The 27146-nt window shown below is 39.7% G+C and overlaps 1 long non-coding RNA gene and 1 other non-coding gene across 6 annotated transcripts in view; both read right to left on the bottom strand.

The window, feature by feature from the left end:
* Positions 1–17512, bottom strand: part of Gm34199 — a 74868-nt gene extending 57356 nt beyond the window's left edge. For 3 of the 5 annotated variants that reach the window (XR_003951136.1, XR_003951138.1, XR_383701.4), the window contains exons 1-2: positions 5582–12707; positions 4370–4478 (exon numbers count right to left, since the gene is read on the bottom strand). This is a non-coding gene — a long non-coding RNA (predicted gene, 34199). Of the gene's footprint in view, positions 1–2278; positions 3299–4369; positions 4479–5581; positions 12708–17083 lie in introns of those variants that run through there. The other 2 variants (XR_003951137.1, XR_874901.3) reach the window with 2 other exon arrangements.
* Positions 16257–16388, bottom strand: Gm26367. The gene has a single exon (XR_003951300.1). It is a non-coding gene; the product is annotated as a small nucleolar RNA SNORA17 (small nucleolar RNA).
* Positions 17513–27146: the final 9634 nt, after the last annotated feature.

Below are 27146 nucleotides of genomic sequence, written 5' to 3'. Positions count from 1 at the left end.
TGTGCAGCCAGTATCCTGAAACAAGTGAACAGTTTACATGTGTGCCCCCTTTCAGCATATATTTACACCCCAAAGTGACACCAAGCCAGGAAATAGTGCAACAGCTATATCTCCTATTTTTGTAAGCTCACTCTCTCACATGGAAAGTAGAATGGATAAGGAATTTGTGGGTTTCCCACACACTTTCCATCTGTAGGTTTAGAGATCAATAAGTCAATATTAAGGAAAGCAGAAAACCTAGCCTCTAGAGACTGCCTGCCGAACCAGCCTCTGCACCTGCCTTGCTCTACTGAGGGACTTTCACAATCCCATTGGAAGGAGCAAGGGCATCTCCACATTGGTGATTCCTAGAAAAACATCCTGAACAGAAGTGCTAACCACATAGACTAGTGATAGAACTGGTTCCAGCACTACAGTATTTTTCAAAACTTTAGTTAAAGGGTCTTCTTCTGTGTCCATTGCTGAAACTGTTAGGAATAAGGTGAGATGTATACTAGAAATGATACCTTTCAATTTCTCCCTGTATAGTATGGAAAATAATTTATGTTAGCTTAACTTTTTTTAGGCTAATCTCATTTCAGTAGAGTTTCCAGTCACCTAATCCACCTAAACGTTAAAATCAACGATTATATTTATTACTTTTTTCTGTATAAAACATCATGGCCAAGGCACTGTACAGAAGAAAGTATTTACTTAGGTTTATGTATCCAGAAGAATAGAGTTTATTGAGGTGGGAAGAGAGGAGGCTCGAGCTGGAAGCAGGACCACACACACATCCTTTACTACAAGGATAAAGCAGAGAAGGACCTGGAAGTGAAAGCAAGGCCATGTAATCTCAAAGCTTGCCCCCAAAGACTCCCTCCAAGAACTCCACCTCTCCTCACCACCCCTACAAAGACCATCAGCGACTGCGAGCCATGTGTTCAAGCTCACGAAAATAAGGGGGTCACATCTCGTTCAAACCACTCTGACTACTTTGCCGTCTGCACGAGTTCAGATAATTGTTCCATGTCTCTACTTAGCAAAGAAAAAGGATTGGACTAATCTAAGTCTATTTTTCTCTGCCTTTTGATTGAGCAGGCTCAGAATTTAGTACCATCTATTTCCCCCTTAGGTCTTTATTACATAAATTGGTAGATGGATTTGTTTTGTTATATAAACCTATTATAAAGATTGTCATCATAATTGACTCTGCTGAAAATCAACTCCAGTTATTGATTTGAGATGAACATGAAGGACATAGGGTTAGAAACTAAAGAGAATCAACTCAACCAAGGGAGGACTTGCTCTCTAAGACAGAGAAAATGAAGTTTAAAGATGTTTAGCATCCATAGCTATTTAAAACATTCAAATCTTTCCAGATATCCCTAATTCAAAATCCTATGTCTCATTCTATCCCATTTAATACTTTAACATTTCTACCAGAAGCCTGGAAAGAAGAAATACTACATAATGTGAACACTTGGCAGCCTATGATCAACTTTTCATTTCTTTCTTAGCCCATTCTGGTGTATAACTGTTAAAATCAAAAGATTCTACCAGCACCACCATAGCCCTGAGGTTAAGGTTTTTTATTTAAGAATACCATATTTCTCTTCTTTCTTAAGGCCACCCACCCAGTGTTGTTTAAAGCATCTACTCCCCCAACTCTTGAATATCTCCAGCTGTTATTCACCAGTAGCAAGCTGATACCCAAAGCCTTTCCTCCAGTGTGTGATGGATTCCAAGTGATGACATAAAAGTTTACTGTTTTACTGCCCACCACCATCTGTCATCTGTCCTTCATGGGCATGATGGCATGCTCTCTGCTTATAACTCAGGTAATGCCAGATACAAACCAAACTCTCATTTTCCTGAAGGACCACACATGCACACATGCACATGTGCACACATATGAACATGCATGCACACACAGTCCCATATGCTTAGATGTTACATCCAAGCTAGTTAAGGCACTTCATTTCCAGGGAAGGTATACAATGGCCACAAAGAAAAAAACTCAAATTAATTAGAGGATATGTATTGACTACTCTGGAGTCAATAAAGGAAGTAAGAGCCAGGATGCTGAAATGACTAAGAAGCAATGGTGCACTGTGTGGATGGGTACATCATCATATAATTTGGAAAGCAATGATCCTAATCTACTTCTTTATATCCTGTACTATGTGAACTCATGGAGATCTGGCTCTACTTTGTAGTAATCTCTTCTACAAGGTAGAGACATAACTGTGAAACTTTGAATTCTTTAAGATTATTCCATTTCCCCAACTTTGGGATGGATTTGAGAAAGTGAAGAGTCTCTGATTCTAGGGTTTTTGTGTGTGTGTGTGTGTGTGTGTGTGTGTGTGTGTATAATAAAAGTAAAAACATATGCATGAAGCCTTATTTATTTTTTTATGTGTTGTGCGTTCTGTCTGTATCTGCCTGTGCATTTTATGTGTACAGGGACTATAAGTGCCAGAAAACAGCACCAGACACAATGGAACTGTAATTACAAATGGTTGTAAGCTACCGTGTGTGCACTGAGAACTGAATCTGCCTCCACTAGAAGAGCAGCCAATGCTCTTAATGACAGGGTCATTTCTCTGGCAATCAATTACATTTTGAGCAGCTTTTTAAAAAAATATATATATTTTTATTAGGTATTTTCTTCATTTACATTTCAAATGCTATCCCAAAAGTCCCCCATACCCCCCACTCCCCTACCCACCCACTCCTACTTCTTATCCCTGGCATTCCCCTCTACTGGGGCATATAATGTTTGCAATACCAAGGGGCCTCTCTTCCCAAAGATGGCGGACTAGGCCATCTTCTGTTGAGCAGCTTTTTGATTGAGAAATATAAAAGTATCTCAATTGAGCAACGTTAGTAATTTATAAATGAAAAGTACCTCAATTGGAAATCTGAAGAACTTATTTTAATACTGATTCTCTTTTGTAAATGTCAATGTATTTGTTGTTAATAATCGCTAACTTAACAATTTGTATTATCAAATTATTATGAATCAACATTTGACGTTAACACTTGGAAGCCTATAGTTTGCATGCGAGTCCAAAACCTTAGGACAAAGATTATAAGTCACTCTGGATTGTGAACATGTTATGTATAAATACTTCAATAGCATTTACAGTTTATACTTGTTTTTCTGTTTTCTTTGAATCCTATGGATCTGGAACATGGCTCAGGACCTTCCAGTCAGCATCAAAGTAATAGTTTTCCATCATTCTCAGCTAGAGGTTCAGTATGACATTCGCAGTATCAAAGCATCATTCATTAAAATCCACTTGACCAAAAAATTCTGTGAAAATAATTATGAACTTGCATTTTTATCACCAGCTGAGATACCTTCATCTCTGTCCTTACCAACTAATTGCCAACACAGACTTTGTCAGCCACAGTTGTTCAGAACTGAAAACCTGACTGCAATATAATATGAAAGAGACACCCAGCAGTGAAGAGCAAACACTTGACAGGGATGGAACAGAACAGAACATATACCAGTGCGACTGTAGCAATTTACTTCTGCTGATTTTTGATTGTACCTTTAGGAATAGAGCATATTTCAGAGATGCTACCTTTGTATAATGATCATTGATACTACTCTGTTCAATATTTGGGCATTTTAAAAGGTGCATGCTCTTCTAGTACATCTTGATCTTAAGTGAATAACGTTTCTTTCTCGTTAATTTTGTTTTCTTTTCTTTCATTTCTATTTGTAATAATAACAACCACAAAATGTTATGCTTATTTTGCCCCTCATACCAATTTGTGGGTGGATGGGGTTCTTTATTTATTTTATAAGTACTCATTTTATTTTTGGATATATTATAAAGCCCGATTAACCCATACATTAATAATAATTTTCTTTCTAAATTTTCTCTACATTTTCACCAATAATGTCCAGTTTTGCCTTTCACAATTTTGGAACATGTTTATTTATTGTTTTATATTTGGAGCCAACATTAATAATTACTTTTTTTTGAACAATGATGTACTCTATTTGAATTGCTGCTATAACTTGGCTAGGAAGGAACAATGAGCCTCTGGGGTTCCAAACCATCATTCACCAAAGCAGGAGACACAGAGCCTTGGACTTATCAATTTGATTTTAATTTATAATCATTTTTGGACCCTTACTATTCAAGGGACCCTAAATATAAACCTTCTCAGGGAATACAAGGGAAACGCTCCATCCTTAATATAGTTACTAATGCTTTAGGTAAAAGCATCCTCAGAAATAGTAATGTCAACTCTCCATTAAAATCTCCATCAGCTTAAGTGGCGTAGAGTAGTCATGCAATGTCTCTACACATATGCCTTTGCACCAGTCACTAGGCAAGGTTTATAGAGTGCAACAAAATCATATTACCTAGACCTTATTCAAGTTCTTCAAAGTAGAACTCAGAAGGGAAGGGTAGGCATCACAGGTGTGCTGAGGACAAGCAGACTTGAGCATCCCACACTTTTGGAATAGGCACCTAATCACACAAAGTAGAAGAGGGTTGACATTCAGGAAATCAGCGAGAAAGGAAGAAGGAACACATGAACTGAGCAGACGTTGTCAAAGGCATTGTTATTAAACAGCCTTTGAGTTGAATAACCTGTAAGAAATATGAACTTGACCTGGAAAAAAAATGAACACATTGACTGCATTCTCTATACCGAAGCTCCATACAATGAGGAGAATATGGAGTGTTGTAAGTGACTGAAGAATACATTGTGAGTAGAAAGCAGCTTAGCAAGAATCAGAGCAAAACTTTGTGTGTTGTCCTATAGTGGAGGAGAAGCTGATGGGGGACATGGTACAGAGAGACAAGAAGTGCAGAAAGAACCTTCACATGGAAGGGACTCTTTCCTACAAGGATATATGAAAATTGAGGCTAGGAGAGGATACCTTGCACAGATATCCTGACTTGGAGTAGGGTGGAACGGCAGATGCTCTTGGTGTCCTGCCCAAATCCCTTTGGCATCTCCATCCCCATTTCCATTCACACCACCTGCTACCTACCACAGCATCTGCGACACTCCAGCCTTGGGCTTTTTCTGGCCATAGAAGCATGGCTGGCCTATCTGGGGCACAGGCCATAATTTGGGAGAGCTTACTCCATGAACAAGTGAGAGATGGGAAGCAGGCTATTAATGCCTCGGTTGTATTGCCGAGCAGAGGGGAGCATCTCTGGATCAGGCTCTGCTCAGCATTCCAGGTGTTTCCAGTGGGAAGAAATGTTTTACACCTATATAATTTTTCTATTCTCTTTCTTCTCCATTCTCACCTCCCAATAAACGACTTGCACCAAGTCCTATCTTGAGATCTGTTTCTGCAATAGCCCAGTCTGCACAGTTCAGTTACTAAGAAAACTGGGGGAAAGTGAACTGTTTGAAGGTGGGGATGGGGAGACACTCGCTTACAGAGAGACCAAGCTAGCTAACAACTGAGCATCATGATACCTGTCAAGTATCCCGAGAACAAAAACGTAGCTTCTATTCTGCCTCTGTTTATCCACTGCTATCCTTACGGAACACACCAATAACACAGTCACTAGCATTTTCATGCATCGAAATTTATAGTTTTTCTACATACCTGAGTCCCACTTACTGGTCTTCTGATACTTTTGATTTCCTTTTCAAGGGGAGTGAACATCCAGGGAACCAGCTCTGCATTAATAAAGATCCAACATCACTTTTTACTCTGATCGCTCATGGTGTATACAACACAGCTAAAGTTCAGAGAAAAGACACCACTCCAATAGAAGCTCACAGAAAACCATTGGAGGCCTAGGGACAGAGCTGTTTGCTCAGGCTCTGTTCTGTGCACCTACACCCCGGCTATCTGCCAACATTGAGAAAACTTTTAAAACTAACAGGCAATTACTACTTTATTGACAATGTATACATATGTAGATATGGCAAGAGACTAGAAAAGATACTTATATCCTAATATTTGACATATGTAGATGTAATAGACTGAATAAGTAAGGAGAATTAGATTATATGTAGACTGTTTTACCAATGTGACTTTTTCTAGATGTCCTAAATATTAGTTATGCCTCCAACAGCCACCTCTTCTGCCCCACCATCCCATCTCCCTCCCATCTAACCCCCCTTTCCTTTTACTCCCTTCCTATCACCTGTGTTCTTCCATCTATTATCCCTTAAGATCTTTTTTTGTGAATCCCAATGAACAGTCCCTTTCTAGTGTCCTGTATCATACAGGTATTCCAAATTGAACACACATGCATCTAAAGGCGATATGTTTAGATCTGCATATGATTAAGAATGGGAATCACTAAGGACAATGTTTTCCAATTCTATTTACCTGTAAATTTCATGATTTTATTTTCTTTACAGCTGAATGGAATTCCATTATACGTAGGCACTCCGTTTTCATTATCTGTCCTATCACCTAGGCTTGTCAATATCCATAGCACCCTGCACACATCCTGTATTTCATTCAAAACAGCATAGATTGAGAAGTCATAAAATTCTAAAACTTAACCTCTTGCCCTTTGGTGTTTCCTGGATTATAAATGTAACTTAAAGTGAAAAGGATGCAGTTCCACTCCCTTTGCTGACGACTAGGCATATAGTGAGGTGACCTTTGTTATTTATTATTAATACAGACAAATATACCTAATTAATATAAATAATAGCTGTTTGGTGCTAGCACGAGGAGCATTCATTGGAGCTGAGAATTCAAACTAAGATCAGGAAAGCTGTATTAGAGCTGGAAACGGCACCAAAGACAACTAAAATTGCATCAGAGTTTCATGAATATTAATGCAGTTGAGTGTTGGAAACTAATTTGTGTCCACAAATCAGATGTGTAAAAGTGCATTGTTTTTTTATTGCCATATAACTGAAATTAATTTCCCCAGGAAGCTCATAACCTCTAAGGTGGGAAAACTTAATGGTTATCAAATCCTGATACTCCATAGTGCATCTGATTTTCGGGCGAAGTCTTACAATCTGTCAGGACATCAGAAGAAATGAACCCAGGATCTCTGTCTTTGGTCCATTCTATTTCTCTCCACATTTGATTCATTTTGTGTATCTTAAGCTACTTGTTACATTGCTCTGACAAACTTCCTGACAAGAACAAACTAAAGGGAGCAAAGATTTATTCTGGCTCATGATTTGAGGAGATATGGTTCATAGCGGTTGGAAAGGTTCTGCCACAGAAGCAGTCTATAGCTAAACCAGGGGGACCTTGATTGTGTCAGATTGGTTAAGGAGCCTGAGCTGGTCTAAGATGTGCAGCCAGACTATAAACCTCAACACACATGTGCCAGCAATCTGTTTCCACTAGCTAGGCTCCATGTTGCAAAACGCCACCACCAACTGGGAACCAAATGATCAAGTGCATGAGCTTGTTGGAGACATTTCATCATCAAACCATGACCTTGGCCACATACTGTATGCTGGCTTTCTATGTCATGCTTGTATATTCTGGGCCTGCCTTAACCACTGCTGTGTGAGGCAGAATGGGAGCTTCAGAACTCAAGAAGGCAGCTCACTCTAGAGGTCAGTCATGATGTTTCATTGGTTCTTGTCCCACAGGAGAACTCAAGAAACTCACTGCTTTCCCAGATCCTGCTCAGGAGAACCAACACTAGTCTCTACTGTGTCTCAGATGGGTTTGCAGTCACTTCTAGCCTGGGACTCAGACCACAGGTCCAGACAGAAGGGCTCTGAGAAACAGCCAACCTTCAGAGCTCCGGCTTCCCCCAGGCCACAACCCTCCCAAACAGTATGATTAAGATTGATGCTGGGTAATTATATATTCTTCCAAATCTTGCCCTGCATTTTGCCCCCCAGCATTTGAGAGTCCCCAAAGCCAAAATTTAAGACATTTCCCTGGTCTTTCAGTGTCTCCAATACTAGGTCCTTAAATCAAGAAGATGCCACGGGTTAACAACTGCTAGACCGAAAAGCAGGTTAATCAACAATTAATACGTGAAAATATGCCTCAAAGGACAGTGAGACAAAGCTTAATTATCATTCTACCATTGCGTGTGTAATGTAAGATCAAAATGTGATTAAAAATGGAAGGGTGGATGACAGTGAGTCTCTGCAAATACAAATCCACTGCCAAAATTTCATGACAATCATCATGAAATATTAGAGAACCCCTGCCCAGAACCCTCCACTAATAAAAGAAAAGCTTAATACAAATAAACTCAAGACACAAGTACCGCCAAGGAGCTGACGTGCAGGCTCTACTGTGCTGCTGGTCCACCGGGAAGCGCTAAGGAGTATTATCCCACCCGCAGTAATTTACCTGCTGATCTATGTGTCCCCTGCCGGTCATTTCACGATGATTGTTTTACTGCACCAATCTTTCATACAGTCCCTCCCAGACCTGCATGGTACTTGGGAACTTTTCACCCTCATAACAATGAGGACCAGTTCCAGCCTCTTGATTTGTAATGAACAGGAACAGAGACCCAGAGAGCACAAGAAAGGGCCAGCTGGGACTGAAGTGCGGGTGACTTTATTTAAGCTATGTTTATGGTTCTCTTCTGCTTATGTTTTTCTCTTAGTTTCTTATGCATAGGGCCATCCTGATTTCAGTGTTAGCTGTTATCAGGGCTGTGCTTCTCTGAAGCTTGAAGCTGTTCTTTCTTGACTTCAATACGAGGATCAGGCCATCATCTCAACAGATGATGGCCTTAAACAGAAACATAAGAATATTTTATTTGAATTTTATGGAAATACATTTATTCCCTCAGTAAACAGCAGCAGTCTGCGGAATGAGTTAGTTTGCCTTATATAACTATCTCAGTTATGGAGAAAAGATGTCTTAAGAGATAATTTCTAGGCTACAAACACAATTTTAATTATGTAGAAGCCATTCAACATAATAGACTCTACAAGTCACTGCTTGGTGGATAGCCTTCTCGGGTCAAAAATAATTTGGTAAAGCAACTTCCTAAAATGATATCCATTTTCTGTCTCACTTTATCAAGCAATTGAGAGCTGAATGAATTTCTGATTAGTAGCCTGCTGCTAAATGGTGCAACATAAAAGGCTAAATGTCATTTAATTGATAAGCAACTAAAACCCCAGCTCTCTTTATACCTTCCGCAAATGAGTGTCCTTCACAAACAATGATGTGATCCTTCGGTGTCACTACTGGAATTCGACTGCCACATATGAGAATTGGCACCCAAGTACCTTCCCTCAATAACCTGGTGACAAGCTTACCCTCTCATTAAGTAATATGTATGGAACATCTACTTGGGACAAGTGACCCCTGCTAAGCATTATGGAAGTCTCAAGGGGGATAATATGAGATTGTCCCTTCCTTAAAGCAGCTAAGTATTTTCATAGGTGTGATGTCTCTATGCCATATTTATAGGAGCAAATTATAGATATTCCAACAAGCATCTTGCTAGCCTCTAATGCAGACCACTCTGGTGGGCAATGGTGTCCTTGTTCTCCCACTCCCCAGGCACCTCTGACTGATGATCTCAGTTCTGAGTAGGAGAACTCCTCCTTCTTTGGCAGGACCTCCTTCCTGTGATCTATTTGTGGCCATCTTTACTTACTCATAGAACAACTAGATAAAACCTAAGCATGTATATGTGGTTTCTTAATTGGAGGGTACTAAAAGGAGAAATGAGTCAAACAAGGTAGCAAGATGGCATAGCTTAACACATGAATGTTTAGGGAGTCATCTCACTGCCCAGCTCTTTGCCTCCTTTCACATGAACTTGACCATCTTTAAACGCAGATGGTGTGGAAGCACACTCCAGACCTGTGAGTTCATCAAACCAAGGATGGAAGGATTGTGATCTCTCTCGTGTTTTGAGGTCATATAGACACTCATTCAATACCAGCCTTTTGGGTGCATCTGCACTGACTACAACTTGTAAATATATGTATCCCTTGGGGAAGTTGCATTAATTAGGTCTTCTTTATGATTTTTGAGACTAAAAAGAAGTAACAAATTCTCAGCATATTCCACACTTTAAATGCACAATTAGTGTGCCATCTTCTAGCATGCACTCACATGGTGCATATAATCTCATACAGGCACACATACGTACATTTAAATTTTAAGAAAATAAGAAAAATCTAAAAATAAGGAGGGAATGATGCCTCAAAGTTAAATGGGTTTTTTTCCTTTTGATTAGGAAGACTTTATCATATATAATCATTGCTATGGAAAAATAATTAGTATCTGGACTCTGAACTCAGTGCCTGAGGAAGATAATAGCTAAGTCTTGAGGAATAAGAGTATAGTTATCTTCTCCATCACTCTCTCCAGCTCCTGCTCACTTTCTATATGGAACCCACACACTGTGATACACTATAAGCCTCTGAGGGGTGAAAGGTTAAGCGATGTAGTCAGTATTTGGTTGAGATTGGTATGTTAGGAATCTACCTTGCCGGATACTGCAGACAATGCTGAACCTAGAAACAGCAGGGGAAGTGGTCTGTCTGCAACAGTGTCTGACCACAGGGCACCACAGTTCTGTGGCAAGCCCTGCAGGACCCACTGCCTACATGATAATGTTTTAAAGAGAAAAGAAAATGAGCTAACTGAGCTGCTAGCCCCAGCTAAAGGTCTCCGGGAAAGCAGAGCCCAGACCTAATAATCTTCCAGGGAAAACAAGATTTGCGTTTAAAAAATCTAAAATCCTTTGAAAAATAGCACAAGCATAATTTCTGATAAGGATTGCTGGCACATAATGTTAAAGATAAAGAAATAAAACACAGCAAGGCAAGCAAAATCCTGGCACGAGAGGATGCAGCTTGTAAGGTCCTTAGTGGTGGAACGGATGCTTGCTGGAGTGAATCATAGCCACAGCTGTCAGTTGCAGCCTGGCCTAGCCCTATGCCAGCCTCCCCTAACGATTACCTGCCATCTGGGTTCTCAGCCACTCCCATCTGAGGACCAATCAGTAACTCAGGCTTGCAGAACTAGAAGCTTTGCCTCTGCGAACTGCAAACAGGGTCTGGACAGTGCCCAGTTCTGACTTAAGTCATTGAGCTTGGAGGTCAACAGAAGTCTCTATGCCAGGAAGAATATTACATTTCAGGTGCCCTAACTAACCCCTATGTCACAGCCAAGTACTTGGGTCAAGCTTGCTTGCTTAGTCTTCTTTGGAAGCATCAGTGGTTGTTAGTGTTCAAATTAAAAATGAGCTCCATAGGCCTGTGTTTTCAACTCTTGTCCCCCCAGCCAGGGATGCTGCATAGAGACTATAGGCTCTATATGTAGTAGGCCTGAATAGAAAACATAAGTCACTGGTGGTCTTTGAAAGATTACGTCTCAGTCTTTGGTTCCAGGAAGTCTTATGTTTTCTGGTGCACTACAATGTGAGAAGGCCCCACTGCAATATCCCACCTCCACATACTGAGTGATTTTCCCATACTTTCTATCTTCCAGTGGACCACAAACCTGTGAACTGTGAGCCAGAGTGGATGTCTTTAACTCCTCCCTAGGAAATGGCACAGCCCATAATAGGTTGTGTCTTCCCACATCCACTAACAATCAGGACAGTCCCCCATAGACATAGCACACAGTTCAACCTAACTACTCACTAAGACTCTCCTTCCTGGTGATTCTCAGCTATGAGGAGGAAACAGGCTAAACTAAATAGTATAGCGTCGAAACACAAATGTTTCCAGGGAGTAAGAGCAAACACTCCCTCAATAAATCTTAAGATAACCAAACTAGCAAGCACACATAAAAAGCCAAAACTTCATTTGAATCAGGCTCACCACTCAATGTTCCCAATATTGGAGATGTCATTACCAGCTATTTCTACGTGGAAGCCAAATAATAAGCAGAATATGGGAGGTTGGAATCATGACAACGCTTGTGTTCATCACGCATTAGTTCATCTATGGGACTCAGCGTCTTGGTGTTGATAGTCTTGCCTACAAAGATGGAGTTCTGAGCTGTCCGTCCCCACTCACTCTCCTTGCAGTGTTTTAATGAGCTCTGGTTGCTTTGGGCTTCTTTGCTTCACCCCACATGCCATTTTGACAGTGACCATATCCTTCTTTAGCAGTGTTAATCCCTTTAATTTAATTAGCTTAGGTTTTCTAGAACCTAGAAAATCATTCCCTGTTTTAGTGAGTTCACACACTCAGTTCACACACTCAGCACTCAGGTGCTGTACTCCTAAGACCCACAGGTCAGTGCCCAGAGCTCAGTTCCAGTCTGTGTATTTGGCAATCTTAAGAAGACCATGCCCTCCACCTCCATATAAGGACATCAGTAGAGGATGTCCACATAAATAAGAGGAAAATGTGTTTAAAGTCTACTTGGCAAGATGAGGAAAACCAGGCAGTATGTGTGAAATCCTTCCCTTCCTTGTTCACATATGCACAGGGCTGGTACATTCTGATAAATAACAAAAACCTGATGACAGAGGAATGTTCAATTAACAGGACAACGATCTCTCTATGATACACTTCTGTCTGATGTTTTTACAAAGACCTTGTTACAGAGAAATATTACTCTTTAATCTAAGTTGTCCAGGAAACCTGGAACAATGGAGAAATTACCTTTTAAAAATACTTTTTAGTTCAAAGCAATCTAGACCAATCTACATCATCAAGATCATTTGCCACACCCATCTTACCACAGGATAAAAACCAAAACATCAACTCTGTTGTTTTTGCCAACCCTTTTCTACCCACAATTTACTTTCTTTGGAATCTAGACAACCTCCAAAATGAAATTTATTCCCATCACACTATTCAGACAATAAGATAATTTTTATATAATGTATATATGTATACACACATTATATATATATATATATATATATATATATATATATATATATATATATACACATACTATACAGAGAGAGAGAGAAAGACATTTGTTTCTTTTAAAATTAATGAGAAAATACAAGTTTATTCCTGGAGCATTTCAAGTGTTTGCCATAAATAATTAACCTCTCTATCCTCACTCCAATGTTTTTAACCCTTGAAACCACTATCATTAACACTGTGACAGGTGGGCGTGGTCCTGCGTGCCACACACAGCAAACCTCAGCTGCAGCACTCTGAGGCACTCAGGTGCCATTTGCAGCAGGATGCTGAGCCCACCTTTCTTCAGAGGCTCTCCAAGCTCAGGCTGGGATTTCTCTTGGGAACTCTACCAAAGCGATCTCCACTGTCTACCCAGTCTTTCTTTGGAGCATTGTAGGGAAGGGAACTGTCACGGACCTTACCTGTACAGTTTCTCACACCCATCAAGGCCAGTATTTGCTGGCAAGTAGCTATTTTCAGTTTTCTCAGAAGCAGAGTGGTTCCCTTATGTACTTGCATTATTGCCTGACTTAATTTAACCATTGCTTAGAGAGTGACAGCTAGGAACCCAGTCCATTGCTGCTGGCAGCAGGGAACTAAATCTAGGCAACATCCGAAGGGCTTTTGCTTCGCTTCTCTGAAAGACAGGGAAAATGTCATTTCCATAGCCGACCATCCACCTCTGACTTGGAGTATAACAACAGGCTGTTTCTATTCCACCTTCGAACTTTTAAGAATAATTTGTCCAAGCCCTTCTATTGGGTGGTACGACCTGAAGTGCACAGAGAATACAGAATTGTAATGTTCTTAAAACCAGAATGTACCACTAATATCAGGAACATATGCGAAGTTGCTCACTGTTTCTCCTGGTACTTTGCTACTACAGTTGTAGGACATTTAGAGAAAATAAGATTGGCTGTAGTGTCAAAACAGAAGGGCCACGGCACTACTATTTACCAGAGCTTGGGAAAGAGACCTCTAGGTACAAAGACAGATGTTCCAGACAAAGTTAAATGAATGCCACAAACAACCTTTGACCGGAAAAAGTGTGTCTAGGAAACAGAACTTAGGAGCAGCCCCTGCCATAATCCCTTAGCATTCTACTTGGGTTTTCATACACAGTTGATAAGATTTTTAAAATTTAACTATTATTCTTTCCTCTTAGCTTTGTCTGTTCAAAATAAAACTGTCCTTTTTTTTTTAAATAGTCGTTTTTTTTTTTTTAATTTTCATTCACTTACAGAATGTACTCTGAGCATCTGCATCTACTTCATCTCTCCAACTCTCCCCGGAGACTCGCACTCCATCTCTGTCTGAACTTCAAGACCTCCTTATTTCCGAGAGATAACTTGCTTTTTTCTCTTAAAAATATTTCTTTCTTTAAAAAAAATATGTATAGGTGACCATACTTTGCAAAAACACCTTCTAATACCATCGTGGTATATGCAATATTAATAAAACATGACAAATGTATTGATAATGCCAGGTCAATAAACATGGTAATAACACTCCACCAGGAATGAGAAAATGAAATAAGTGGCATTGAGTGCCATTTCGTGTTTGTAAGCCCTGACTTCTTAAGCTATCAAGAAGTAAAATGTGTTGGGAAGGTTCTAAATCTGTCTACAGCATTGGCATTTTTAGGCCTCTCTTCATTCTTTCTGACTCTGCTTTCCTTCATTTTCTTTTGTTGTAGTTGTTGTTTGTTCTGTCTGTCTGTCTGCCTGTCTGTCTGCTTGTCTATTGGGTGCTTGGTTCTTTGTGAATCATCATGTACCCCAATTCCATTCATCTCCCCCTCCCCTAGTACCCTCACTCCACCCTTTGCAACCTCCCCACAATAGAGGAAAAAACCTCATATTGGAAGCTGTGGTTTGTAAGAGTGTGTCCCACAGTATACCCTTTTGTCCACACTTACGTGTTTATAAATGTTCATTGCAATGACTGGTTCATTTGGTGCAAGGTCTCTGGCTTCTGCTATTCTATCAGTACTGGAACCTCACTGAACTCCTCTTAGATATCCTGTTGTTACCATGCTATGAAGATCTTGTTTTGGATCTGTAAAAGCAGTCCCTTCCTGCACTCCAGCAGTTCACTGATGGGGTAGATGTTGGGGTGGGCCAATTCAAAGACCTGTATCTGGGCCTGAGAGGTGTCTGAGCTAGACATGTCCTTGGGACCAGGTGAGGTGCAGGACCCAGTCTCCCTAAGTGTTGCAGCCGGTGAAGGACAGGGACATCTCTCTCTCTTTCTCCCTCCCTCCCTCCCTCCCTCCCTCCCTCCCTCCCTCCCTCTTAATATTGAGGCCAGCTCTTCTGCCTACCATAGGTGACAAAAGCTTGGGAGGGAGCATCTTTCCTTCCCCCATGTCACTACATGACAGACAAGTGGCAAGCCAACTCTTCCATGCTCACATCCTCTGAGCCAGCTTGTCCCCACTACTACCACAAGGGTCATCTCTACTGTGCTGCCCAGGGAAGGTACAGGGCCTGCTTTCCTGAGTGCTACAGCTGGTGAGGGGCAGAGCCAGCTCTCCTGCTCTCATGACCCTAGGGCCAGGGGTTCCAGCTGCCACAGGTGGTGAAGGGCAAGGAAGGGTTATCTCTCCTTTGTCCATCGCACCACACAGGAGATGAGTGAAAGAGCCAGCTTTCTAATGCTAGTATCCTTGGGTTCAGCTCACCTGCCACTCTCACAATGTACCAGGCCCACTCTCCAGAATGCTATAGCATGCTAGGGACAAGGTCAGCTCTCTTGTTCTCATGCCACCAGGGCCAGATCTCCCAGGATGACCAGGTAAGAGGGGGACCAGTTCTGCACAGCTCTCAGACATCAACATGTCCCCAGGCATCAGACCAGATGAGGGACATCCACTGTAAAAGACTCCTGCAGCTGCTAGGTCACAGACCCAGACATGACTTCCAGTGGGAGCATCACCAGCTACTCACATTAGGCTGTCCCTCACTACCCTCAAATGTCTCTTTGCTATTTTTATATCCTTCTGTTTCTCTTTCTCTTCCATTTCTCTACTACTTACTTGCTCCTTATAGTGCCTAGGGTCTGAGTATCTACAATCATCTCAAGAGTGGTCTCAGGAGTACTATGCCCTGCTCATGCATTATGGTACATGGCAGGGCTCTTCTCAGGCATGTTCTGCCCACCCAGGCCTGCATGGCACCTAACTTGTGGTGGTCTCAGGCTAGATCCCCATCCAGACCTCAAGGTCTGATGGTTTTCTTGAGTTCATTCCTAGCCCAGCCTGCCTGAGTGGCTCTTTGCAAGTGTCATCTGTCTTGGGCTCACTCTTGCCCTGGGGCCCTCGGCCCAGGTGGGGTTCTTCTGGTCTCCGACTTACTCCCCATCATGGGAGCCAATCTAGGCCTGCCTGGTAACAGACTGGTGGTCCTCTCAGGCTAGGTCCCTGTCTGGGTCCTCTGGCTCCAGACTGGTAGTCACCTCAAGTCTGCTTTTTTTCAGGGAATTTTAAACTACTAATTATTCAGATATTCATAGGTCAGAACACTAAATATTGACATGTCCTCTCTCCTCTCTGCCACCTACTGATGTGCATGTGACATAGCAGTGACACCTGTGAAGCTCCTTGGGGCAGGGTCCTTCCTTCTCTTATGAAACAACTCTCTCTCTCTCTCTCTCTCTCTCTCTCTCTCTCTCTCTGTGTGTGTGTGTGTGTGTGTATGTGTGTGTGTATTGTTTCTATAAATAACTGAAAGTGATCCCATGGTTTGACATTTTTATTCTGATTCACAAATGTATATAAATCAATGTGAGACAGGCAGACAGGTGGGTAGACAAGTAGGTAGGTACATGATGGAAACACAGAAGAGACCTAAGTTATTGATTGACCTATAGATTAGCATTTCCTGTTCTAAAACCTTGCAATCATCTTCTTATGCCTTTACCTGAGTATGTCAAATTCACCTCATGAGTTCATGTTCAAAATTAAAAACCCTCTTCTAGTCTGTCATTTCTCTGAACAACTAACAACAGTAATAATAACTCAGTACTAAACACAAGAATGGGGAGTTTTTCTTGAAACTTGTGCTAAACTGTCTGTCAGTGCCCTGATTGTACCTTCTTCCTCTGTCATCCTTCAACCTTTATCTCATCTTGCAGGCTGTCACTCATCCAGGCTACCACCGGCATGACTTTTCTAAAGTGCAATTTTATGGTTTTTAATAATCACATACACAGTAACATTTTTGTTTTAAAAATACATGTATTCCAAGTTTATTGCTGCCAACAACTCTTGACAATCTCCCAGTGTCTCGCCGTCACCCACACATACCTCTCAATGTGAACACCCATATCCCGGAAGACCTGGCATACAAGAAGACCTAGTACAGTAAATTCCAATTCCAATTGATGGCAAAATTCACAATATTTCTGTAGTGAATACTAGTAGAAGAAAGAAAAGTAAAATTAAAAAAAGAATCATAGAGGAAGATGCCAAATAGTTTTCAGTATTTTATTTCAGGCCATCTTCCCAAAGCCATGGTCAAAGACAGGATGTTTTTCATCTATTTTGAAATTGTTTAGACAAATATAGAAAAAGTTCAAGCCTTCTTACTAAAGCTTTTGTAATTCTTTTTTGTCTGATCTACACTATGACCTCAACAGCCTCACCTTTTTCTTCTACTCATATACCACCCAGGACTTCAACCTTGGAAAGCTAACTTTATCTCAACCTGCTGTTGTTTATGTCTAGAGGTATGAGATAGGAGGATAGATAGATATAGATATAGATATAGATATAGATATAGATATAGATATAGATATAGATATAGATATAGATATAGATATAGATATAGATATAGATATAGATATAGACACACATACACATATATATTATGGGGGAGGGGGTGATGAGTCCTCTGTGATATAGACTTAGTGTGCTTGCTTGGAAGTGGAAAGTGATGCAATTAAGTAAAGTTTGGAAGAGTCAGTCAATGGGCTATGCCATGACAGCATTGTCTATCACAATAAGACTTAGCCCTGTTAGGGATGCAGAACCCCTAGGTATTCTAGGTAGAGGAGTGACAAGACAACCCGTCATTTAGAAGTAAAGGCTCTGGCCTGCATTATGTTACCTCTGGTGAAACAATAGTATAAGCATGAAAAGCCAGACTGCCGACTCCAGTCCACAATCCTGATAAAACATGAAATTCTTAACAATTACCAAAAAGCCAACTGCGGGAATATAAGCCACACATTTTACTTTCAGGGGTTGAGGTTAAAAGCAAAATAATTCAACCATGAAAGGAGCTGTGATAATGATTCATTTGCTGAGCATCCTGCAGTTCAATCTTCCTGAAACTCTGCTTAATGAAAGCACATTCAGATTTTTTTAGCCTCCACATTTATACACTTAAAACAATAAGAAAGATCATGGTATGTCATGCTGTAGACACCGAGCGCCTATGATCAAGCCTCTGCACTGGTTTCAGGCATCTCACACCCTGCATGTGCATTCTGGCCACACTTCTCACAACCTAGCTACTCCACAATCCAATTCCAAATGGAGACGCTTAGTGGTATTTTAAAACCCCTATCCCAAGATGCCTTCTTAAAGAATGTTCTGTCATTGCCACTCAATACAGTTGCATCAGGAGGCGCTGTCCCCGCACATCCAGAAGTTCTGCACACTTGTGGCCTTACAAACACATCTTATTATAATACAACCTTTAAGATAATAAACCCCTCTATTATAGACTGTGCATTTCTCACAAATAGACAACAGCTATTATTCCCTATCCTCGGCATCCAGCCCAATGCCTGACACATAGTAAAAGAGCAAGAGCTTGTTGGTGAATTGAACATAAAATTCTCAAAGAAATCACATGTATATGTCTGTTCTAGCAAATGTATATGTCTGTCAAAAGCTACGAAGATGGGCAAACTCATTTCATAACAAATGTCCATGCTGTAAGGTGAGATATGCCTTCTCTAAGTTTTACTATACAACTAAAATATTTATTTCCCATAAGTACTAATATAATTAGCAAACATTTCATATTTGTAAGGAGATTAAGAAGCAGTCTTGCAAATATGTAATTGTTTTGAAATTTAATTCTCTAATAACGCTTTACAAAACGAGCAGGAGAATTTTTAATATTTCTCCTTTATGCTAGGGAGAAGTTAAGGATTTAGCTCAATGGTAAGAGCGTGCATAATTAGCACAAAGATTCTGAATGTGATCCTTAGCAGTAGGGAAAGAGAAAAAAAAAAGACATGCCCCATGTCTTAGAGTTGGAGATACTTAGTATCAGAGCATGTGCTAAGTGTGTGCGGGACCCATGTGCTCAATAGCATGTGCTTAGTGTGTACGAGATCCCTGTGCCCAGTTCTCACTATGAACCTGCATCTGTGCTCCTTCTCTGGAGAGCTGAAAGCTGAAAATGAAAGTAAATGTTTGAATTTCCAAGCTCCACCACTGACCATTTTATTAAATTGCCTTTATTAATGCTATTACGAATTTTAATTTAAGGTAAAATCTAGGACAGTATTTAAGGACATAAACATAAATGTGCCAGGGTGTTTTCATTTATTTTCCTTGAGACAAGGTCTCGTGTATCACAATCTGTTCTCTCAAACTCCCTACATCTTTGAGAATGACTGTGGACTTCTCTGGCCCTCCTGTCTCCACCTCCTGGTTCTAGGATTACAGGATTGTACCACCTGTGTATGTAGTACTGGGGAATGAACTTGGGCTGTCTTCATGCTAAGCCACAACCCCAAACCATACAAGGATTTGAACATCCAGTTTCCTGAACATACACTGCCTGCCCAACAGAGAGAAGCAGAGCTTCCTGTTTGCCTCGCCAGCACCCGAATCTAATGCCCTATGGCTTGAATCAAGTGTAGATACGAGGGGAATCAAAGTTCAGGTCTTGTTTTAATGGATGGGTTAAAATACTCTCTGTGCTCCTCAAAGCTCTGGGATGTTTTTGTTTTCATGACGTGGCCAATACTCTCAGCAGCTGTCTCAACAAAACCAGTGGTGTGTTAAAATTTTAGAAAGGAACTCTTATGTAGGTTTCTGTATAGATGTATATGAATATGTGTCTGTGTATCCTTACTTGTAAAACTAAGCCTTTTCACTGACTTTAAACAAAAGAGAAAGCTATCTCAAATGTAGTGTGAAATACAAAAATATATACATATAGGTATATGCATGTGTAGCAAGCTTGAGCGAGGAAAAAATTGCATAAAATAACTTTTTAGTGACAAATGAGAGTAGTAAAAACTTTTAACATTAGAACTGGAAAGATGGCTCAGCAGTTATGAGAACTCACTGTTCTTCTAGACAATCTGAAATCAGCCCCAGCATCCATTGACATCTCACAGCTACCTGTCACTCCAACTCTGAGAGATCCAACACCCTTTTGTGGATCTCCTATACATACTCATACACACACACACACACACACACACACACACACACACATACACAAGCAAACACACCCTCTGAAGCAAATCTTTTACAAATAAAATCTATAACATGAGTAGCATTTAGTAGATGATCCTTTAACGTGTATGTGTAGCCAAACAAATGAATAACTTTTTCCTTCCATGTAGAAAGACATTTTATTTCTTCCAATAACCATTCTTACTATGTGTTTCATTCTGTTAGCTTTAAAATAAGGACAGTGCTTCAATGTAGCTTCATACATTAAGGATTGGATATTATGCAGCGTTGTTTGGGAAAGAGTCGACACATGGGGTGGGGGGGCAGATGTAAAAAAACTTGTACAATTTTAAAATATCACAATTAAACGTGAGCTGGTTTCCCAAAAAAAAAAAAAAAAAGAACAGACCAAGACTCATTGCCATGAGACTTTTCAGCCCTTTAGCCAATCCTTCTGCTTTTCTTAGGCTGAGCTATTGGCTCTCAGACTGCCCTTCAAGATCTAAGGGGGGGGGGGAATGCCAACTTACCTTTTAAGTTTAGGGATATAAAAGAAGTACATATTATTTAAGATGACTCTCCCAGAGTTAGTATGAGTGGATAATTTTCTTTAATTAAGATATCATCAAAAATGCTCGCCTCTTCCAGACTTTCACCCTTTCAAGTCCGACAAGAATGACTTTTTTCTTGCCACAGAATAACTTCTCCCACGTCTTCACTTCTATGAACAAGCTGTGCACAGCACAGGACAAAGTAAAGCAGAGAAGCCTTGCTGTACAGGTAGATCCTGTGAGGACTGACTATTCAAAACCACAAATAATGACTCCAGCATCAGAGGACCTTCTGCGAGGGTGGAATCTTACACCCGAAGAATGTATTCTTTGTAAAATGTTAAAAGATGCTCGAAGTACACGCTTTTGCCTGGGTTCAAAACACTGATTGCTCAATAGTAATCCCTTTGTGTGTTCACACGCTGGTGACAGAACTCTGCTGATGGGCTCTCAGAACCAGGAGGCTGGGAATGTGACACAATAACTAATTTTGCTCATTAAATAAATTCATTGAAACTAGCAAGTTCAAAGGGTTATGTGTTCCCTTGGTTTTTTTCCTTAGGAGATAGTTAAAATTGTCTGCATCACTGCATGTTTTAACATGCCAAGTTCTAGGACATAAATAGCTTCTCCCCGACTACCACACCTGTGTGTGTGTGTGTGTGTGTGTGTGTGTGTGTGTGTGTGTGTGTGTGTATACCCAGGGGCACACATGTGCACACATAGTGGTGAATGAAGCCATACTTGTATATGCTAGGCAAGCTTGTTACCACTGAACGACATCCCCACCCCTCTACTTATCTTTGGTTGACTCCAGATATTAAGGGCTCTCAGGATTTGATGATGGATATTTGAGCACTAGTACTTGTTTTCTTTCATGTTTCCTTGGCCCCTAAAACAAAACCATCAAAGTTGACAGAGTACTAGAATGTAAACTTCACATTAGAAAAAAAACAAGTTTGATACATAGGCAAAACTATAAGCATACTTGTATCTTAGGTATCAAGAGTCCTGATTTGCAAGAGAGAATTTAATTCTGACACGTTGCCCTTGTTTCCATTTGTGTTAAAACAGACTCATTGTAAAAATTAAAGTGTTGAATCCAAACAATATAGATGCTATAGTATGGAGAAAAACAAGCCTCTGGCTTAGAATCACACAATTAAAACTTCCAATGTACACTCTTTTACATACTCCTGTGTGACCTTGGAAAAGGAACTTGACCTTTCTCTTCTTAGTATTTTCTAAATCATAAAGTTATATTATACAATTGGTCTAGGGTATCTGAAAATCATGATGTCCTACAATCATACAGATATGAGATGTATTCTATGGGAAGATTTATCCCATTTACCCCATTTCAGGGATCAAATAATCTAGTTCATTTTTTTAGTGTGTAGCTCACAACTGGATAGCTTCAACCCAGTCTAATTTGTGATTCTTTTCTAAGCCTTCAATCATTTCAACCACATAACATGATCTCAGAAATTTCAGCATAGAGTTCACAGATAGTAGAAGATATGGAGCCTTCTGAAATTTATACAAGTTACAGGTAAAATAAACAAGAGAAGAAAAATGATATTAAAAATTAGAAAGGATACAAATGTTTCTGCAGAAATTACATTCTTTCTTGGCAGACTGTCTCTTTTCACATTTTCCAATCACATGAAAAGAGCATTACACGTCAATGATTAACTTCAGCACACTGATCTTTGTTTCTGTCTAAAGTCCAGAGAATTTGGCTAGATGTCTTTTTTTCAAACAAAAAACTGTTTTTAAAAATGTTTTAAAGGCCAGATTGTATATCAGAAAATACACACACACACACACACACACACACACACACACACACACACTGTCTGTGTGGACTGGGAATTTCTAAAGGAAATGTCTCACTGAATGGCTATGTGTTCATTATCAGAATGAAATATTAACATCCCTTTTCTCCTAATACTTTTCACTCATAATGAGAAGGTAAGAGGCACATGAAGCTGGTACTATAACTAATGTGCTTTCCACCATTGTTAGCATTGGCTATGATTGGAAGAAAAGTAGAGAAAAGAGCCTGCTCACAGCAGTCACTTGGAGTATAGACAGAAAAGAACTCTAGTAAGAGAATCAACATTGATGCAACAAATAACATTGCTGTAGCATATGAGACATTACAATGGAGGGAAAATATATAAGAAGAAATAAAGATTATTGGGGAATCTCACTGGAAGAAGAAGAAGGCTTCAGTATATAGAGAGAAAAAAGTAAGTCAGGCAGCTTAGAACTTTGCTGCAATGTAAGCCATGAACACATTCACTTAGGTCATGATGGTGGAACACTCTTCAGACTACTGATTCGCGAGCATCCTGGGTTATATTGGTTTTACCACTTGTGTTTTCACTGAAGACCATAGCTTTTATTGAGTCAATGAGTCTCAATACCAAACCTAATCTGTCATCCCAGCAGAGATCAAGTTTGCACAGCCTGCTGACCACATTCACAAGGCTGTCTGTCCCACACACCTGTTGAATTGACAGCCACAACTAAACCCACCTTCTCCTCACTGCTAGACTACTCTCCTCACCTGACATCTTTCCACACCTGGTCTTCGAAGGCAAAAATATTCCAAACACAATCATTCTTTTCCAAGGTGACATTAGAAACTTAAATCAAAAACAGTGGCTCAAAAAGAATTTTAAGAGGCATGAAAGTAGGAGGGGTGTAGTTGGGAAGAAGAGAACACTATTAGGAAAGAAGGGAGAATTAAGAATGACTTCAGGGGGTGAAGCGATCTATAATACATTTGCATATATGTGGATTTTTTTGAAAATAAATTTTTTTAAAAAAAGAAATTTTCCTTTTTCTAAATTTAAGTAGTTCTCCATCCTCCCAGATAAATGAAAAGAACCAATTTTACTTAAGTTTTCCATGACAGAATTATTTTTCCACAATACTTATAACACATACTGCTTCTACCTTTCTTTTTACATCACCCTAATTTTATTGCAGCTTTACCTGTTTATGCATCAGGGGCCTTTCAATAAACAACAAAACTCTCAAGGGGAAGGGACTGATTCCATTGACCTTTCATTTCCCGTGTCTCTAATTAGCCCAGTAAATGGCATGTGTTCAATAAATGAATGACTGATTATCACTTCTGGATACTGTACAAATAAGTAATTACCCTTTAGAAATAATCACAATACAAGCCAGGGCTACACAATATTTCATGGAGAAGAGGTAGGAATTCAGAATCATTTGGAAAGATTGTTTTGAAACTAAAAGAAACTATGTCCTTGTAAGCCTTTGACACAAAAAAAAAAGAGAAAGAAAGGAAGGAAGGAAGGAAGGAAGGAAGGAAGGAAGGAAGGGAGGGAGAAACTATGTCCTTGTAAGCCTTTGACAGAAAAAAGAGAAAGAGAGAGAGAGAAGAAAGGAAGAAAAAGACAGATAAAGAAAGAGAGGGAAAGAAGGAAGGAAGGAAGGAAGGAAGGAAGGAAGGAAGGAAGGAAGGGAAGGGAAGGGAAGGGAAGGGAAGAAAGAAAGAAAGAAAGAAAGAAAGAAAGAAAGAAAGAAAGAAAGAAAGAGAGAGAGAGAGAGAGAAACTAACATGTTTATGGTGGTATGAAATAAAAAATATAGTAAATAAATAAAATTAGGAACACTTATTCACTGTAAACTTGGCTACCTCCCTTTTACAGTGGGTTAAATGAGACTTTGGATTAGGATGAATGGATCCATAAATCCAGTGCAGAGAGAGAAATCTACATACATAATCCATGCACTCTCACATTCTTCCTAAGGTTTACACAATTAAAGTATCCTCCTCTTTGTTCACTGTCATACATGTTAACCTCTTAATTCTGACATGTTTCATCATTGATAGTCAGGTTAATACACAATCAATAAGAAAGTCACTTAATACTAGGGATGCTTTTAATTGGTTGAAATTCCCAGTTTTCCTGACTATTGTGTTCAAAGATGATGTTGAAGAAAATACCAATGATCTGCCTTTCCTACTTTGTTCATTTATTTGAGGAAGTGAAATTTGTCATTCCAAATACCTGCCAGTTCTTTGGGAAAAAATCTTTTTCCTGATGAATTAGCATCTTAGCATGTTTGGTAAAATTACAGCAGTACATCTCCTAAACTCAACTTGTTATTCATATTTGTTCCTTATACCAGAAAATAATAAATACAAAATGGCCTGAGAGAGGAGAAAATATTAATAACTCAAAATAAGAAAGCACTTCTATTCTAGTAGGCCCCTTCATACATTGTGTTCCCAGCTACGTAATAAAGATATGAAACAGCCAAGCTCCTTCAGATACACACTGCAGTGTTATAGATCTTAGCATAATAAAACCACTGACAAACCTTCAAATGAGAGGGGAAGAACAAATGTGTCCTCTCTTTAACGCTCTATTATTCCACATCAATTGTGTGTATCGTATGATAATCTCGGTGGCTGAGTAACTTAGAGAAAACTAACAGATCCTAAATTTTATAAAAAACAAACAAACATGAGACTGGATTTGAGAAACCTTATAATCAGAGACTTGAGACTCTACCGTGTTTTTCCTTTTTATTATTCCTTTTTATTTTTCATCTGGGGCCTGTGACTAATTCTGATTTCAATGAACACGTGAATGAGGAAATAATCAAAGCTGTTTGTTCCTACAACTCATTTAGAAACATTGACAGCTCTACTCCCTCATCAGTTCATATAGAGTCTGAATTACTGGGAATGAAGCTGTCGGGAGAACATTAGTGGTAGCACACTTCATTATCTTCCGTGAAAGGGCAAAGTTCCAAAAAAAAAAAAAAAACTTTGCCTTTTGTCAGAAATGCAGGAGAGAAGGAGAGGGCAGGAGAGGAGAGGTGACTGGCATTTCATCTCTTCCTTCCATGAGGTCCTTCTCCAGCCACTAAGTGCCCGAAGATGCACTGAGTTTGATCTCCCTTAAGTAATCACGGGCACCATGTGTGAGAAACTGTGCTGAGAGACCCTGATGTTGTGGGTTTCATGTACTGTCCTCCACAGATCGCAAAACACGGGGAACAATATGAGTGCTAGCGCAATACAGAATTAGTGACTGCCACCCTCATCTGACTATGGAGGCCCTGAAAACATACATGAGTGCATACACACACACACACACACACACACACACACACACACACACACACCCTCATGCCACCAAGACGGAATCAGCAAAGACACTGCTCAAAGACACTGAACATTGACCCAGACTGCTCTACACTGAAATACCTGGATATTGATGCAGACTGTTTTATACCTGCCATCACACAACTAGTTTCATTTTGATCAGAAATACGTTTCTCTTCCACTGCTGTTCCACTTGAGCAGTAGCCTGAGAAAGCCTTCAGCGTCCCAGGGATAGTTCAATGGCAAGATTTAGACCCTTAATGGAATGACAGACTGTCCTTACTACTCTTGGCCCTATCATTTGGAAACTATTTTATTGAGTAATATCTGAAGGATCAAGGTTAAATACATGCAAATGCATAGTATAACTATATTTGGATGCAAAATCATATTATATAAGTCTACAAGATTAAATGAGAAGGTAAGAATGCTAGTGCTAGCCTGCTTTTAAAATGTGAAAGATGAAAGAGAAATGTCATGAATTCTAGGCCAACCTGGGCTACATAGTGAGAACTTGTCTCAAAAAAATAATTAGATTAAGATTTTTTCATATACTGCAATATAATCTCTACTGATGAATGCTTAACTATCATTTGCAATGTACTTAGTTTTATCATCTTCAAACAAAGCCATTTTCTATTATGCTGGAAGGGTTTCACTGTGTACTCTTTAAGACATATTTGAACGAGACCGAGATATTTAAAGCATTTTTTTTCACTCATAAACTACCCTTGTTTTCGCTTTTCTATCTAGCCTAGCCTGATGAATGAACCTCTTTTGAAATATGTCTAACACTACCAAAAAAGATATACAAAGGATGTACGAAGAAAGATGAAGCGTGGGGTCAAAAAAGATATACAAAGGATGTACGAAGAAAGATGAAGGGTGGGGTCATGGATGATTCTTTACCTGACGTGTATTATTAAAAGTAATTTTTTTTATTAAATCAACTGGGGTTAGCTGGGTTTTTTTCTCATTGCTAAAGAGCAATGAGACTATAATGATCAATAATAAAAATAAAAATGTATTTATTTTTATTAAATCAGTATTAAGTCATTCAACCATTTTTTTTTTTACTTTATAATATATGCCAGGGACTGTGTTAGATTCTGGGACAATTTCAGGACTCAAGTCTGCATAGTCACAACAGTTGATGGCTTCTCAGGGAAGGAGAGTTAGTTTCCCTTAAGCATATATTCCCTTGGAGAAAGACCAAACTCCACCGAATGGC

The sequence above is a fragment of the Mus musculus genome, chromosome 14, assembly GCF_000001635.26.
Source record: "Mus musculus strain C57BL/6J chromosome 14, GRCm38.p6 C57BL/6J".
NCBI lineage: Eukaryota > Metazoa > Chordata > Mammalia > Rodentia > Muridae > Mus > Mus musculus.
Note: the sequence above shows the minus strand (reverse complement) of the source record. Positions and strands in the feature narration are given on the sequence as shown.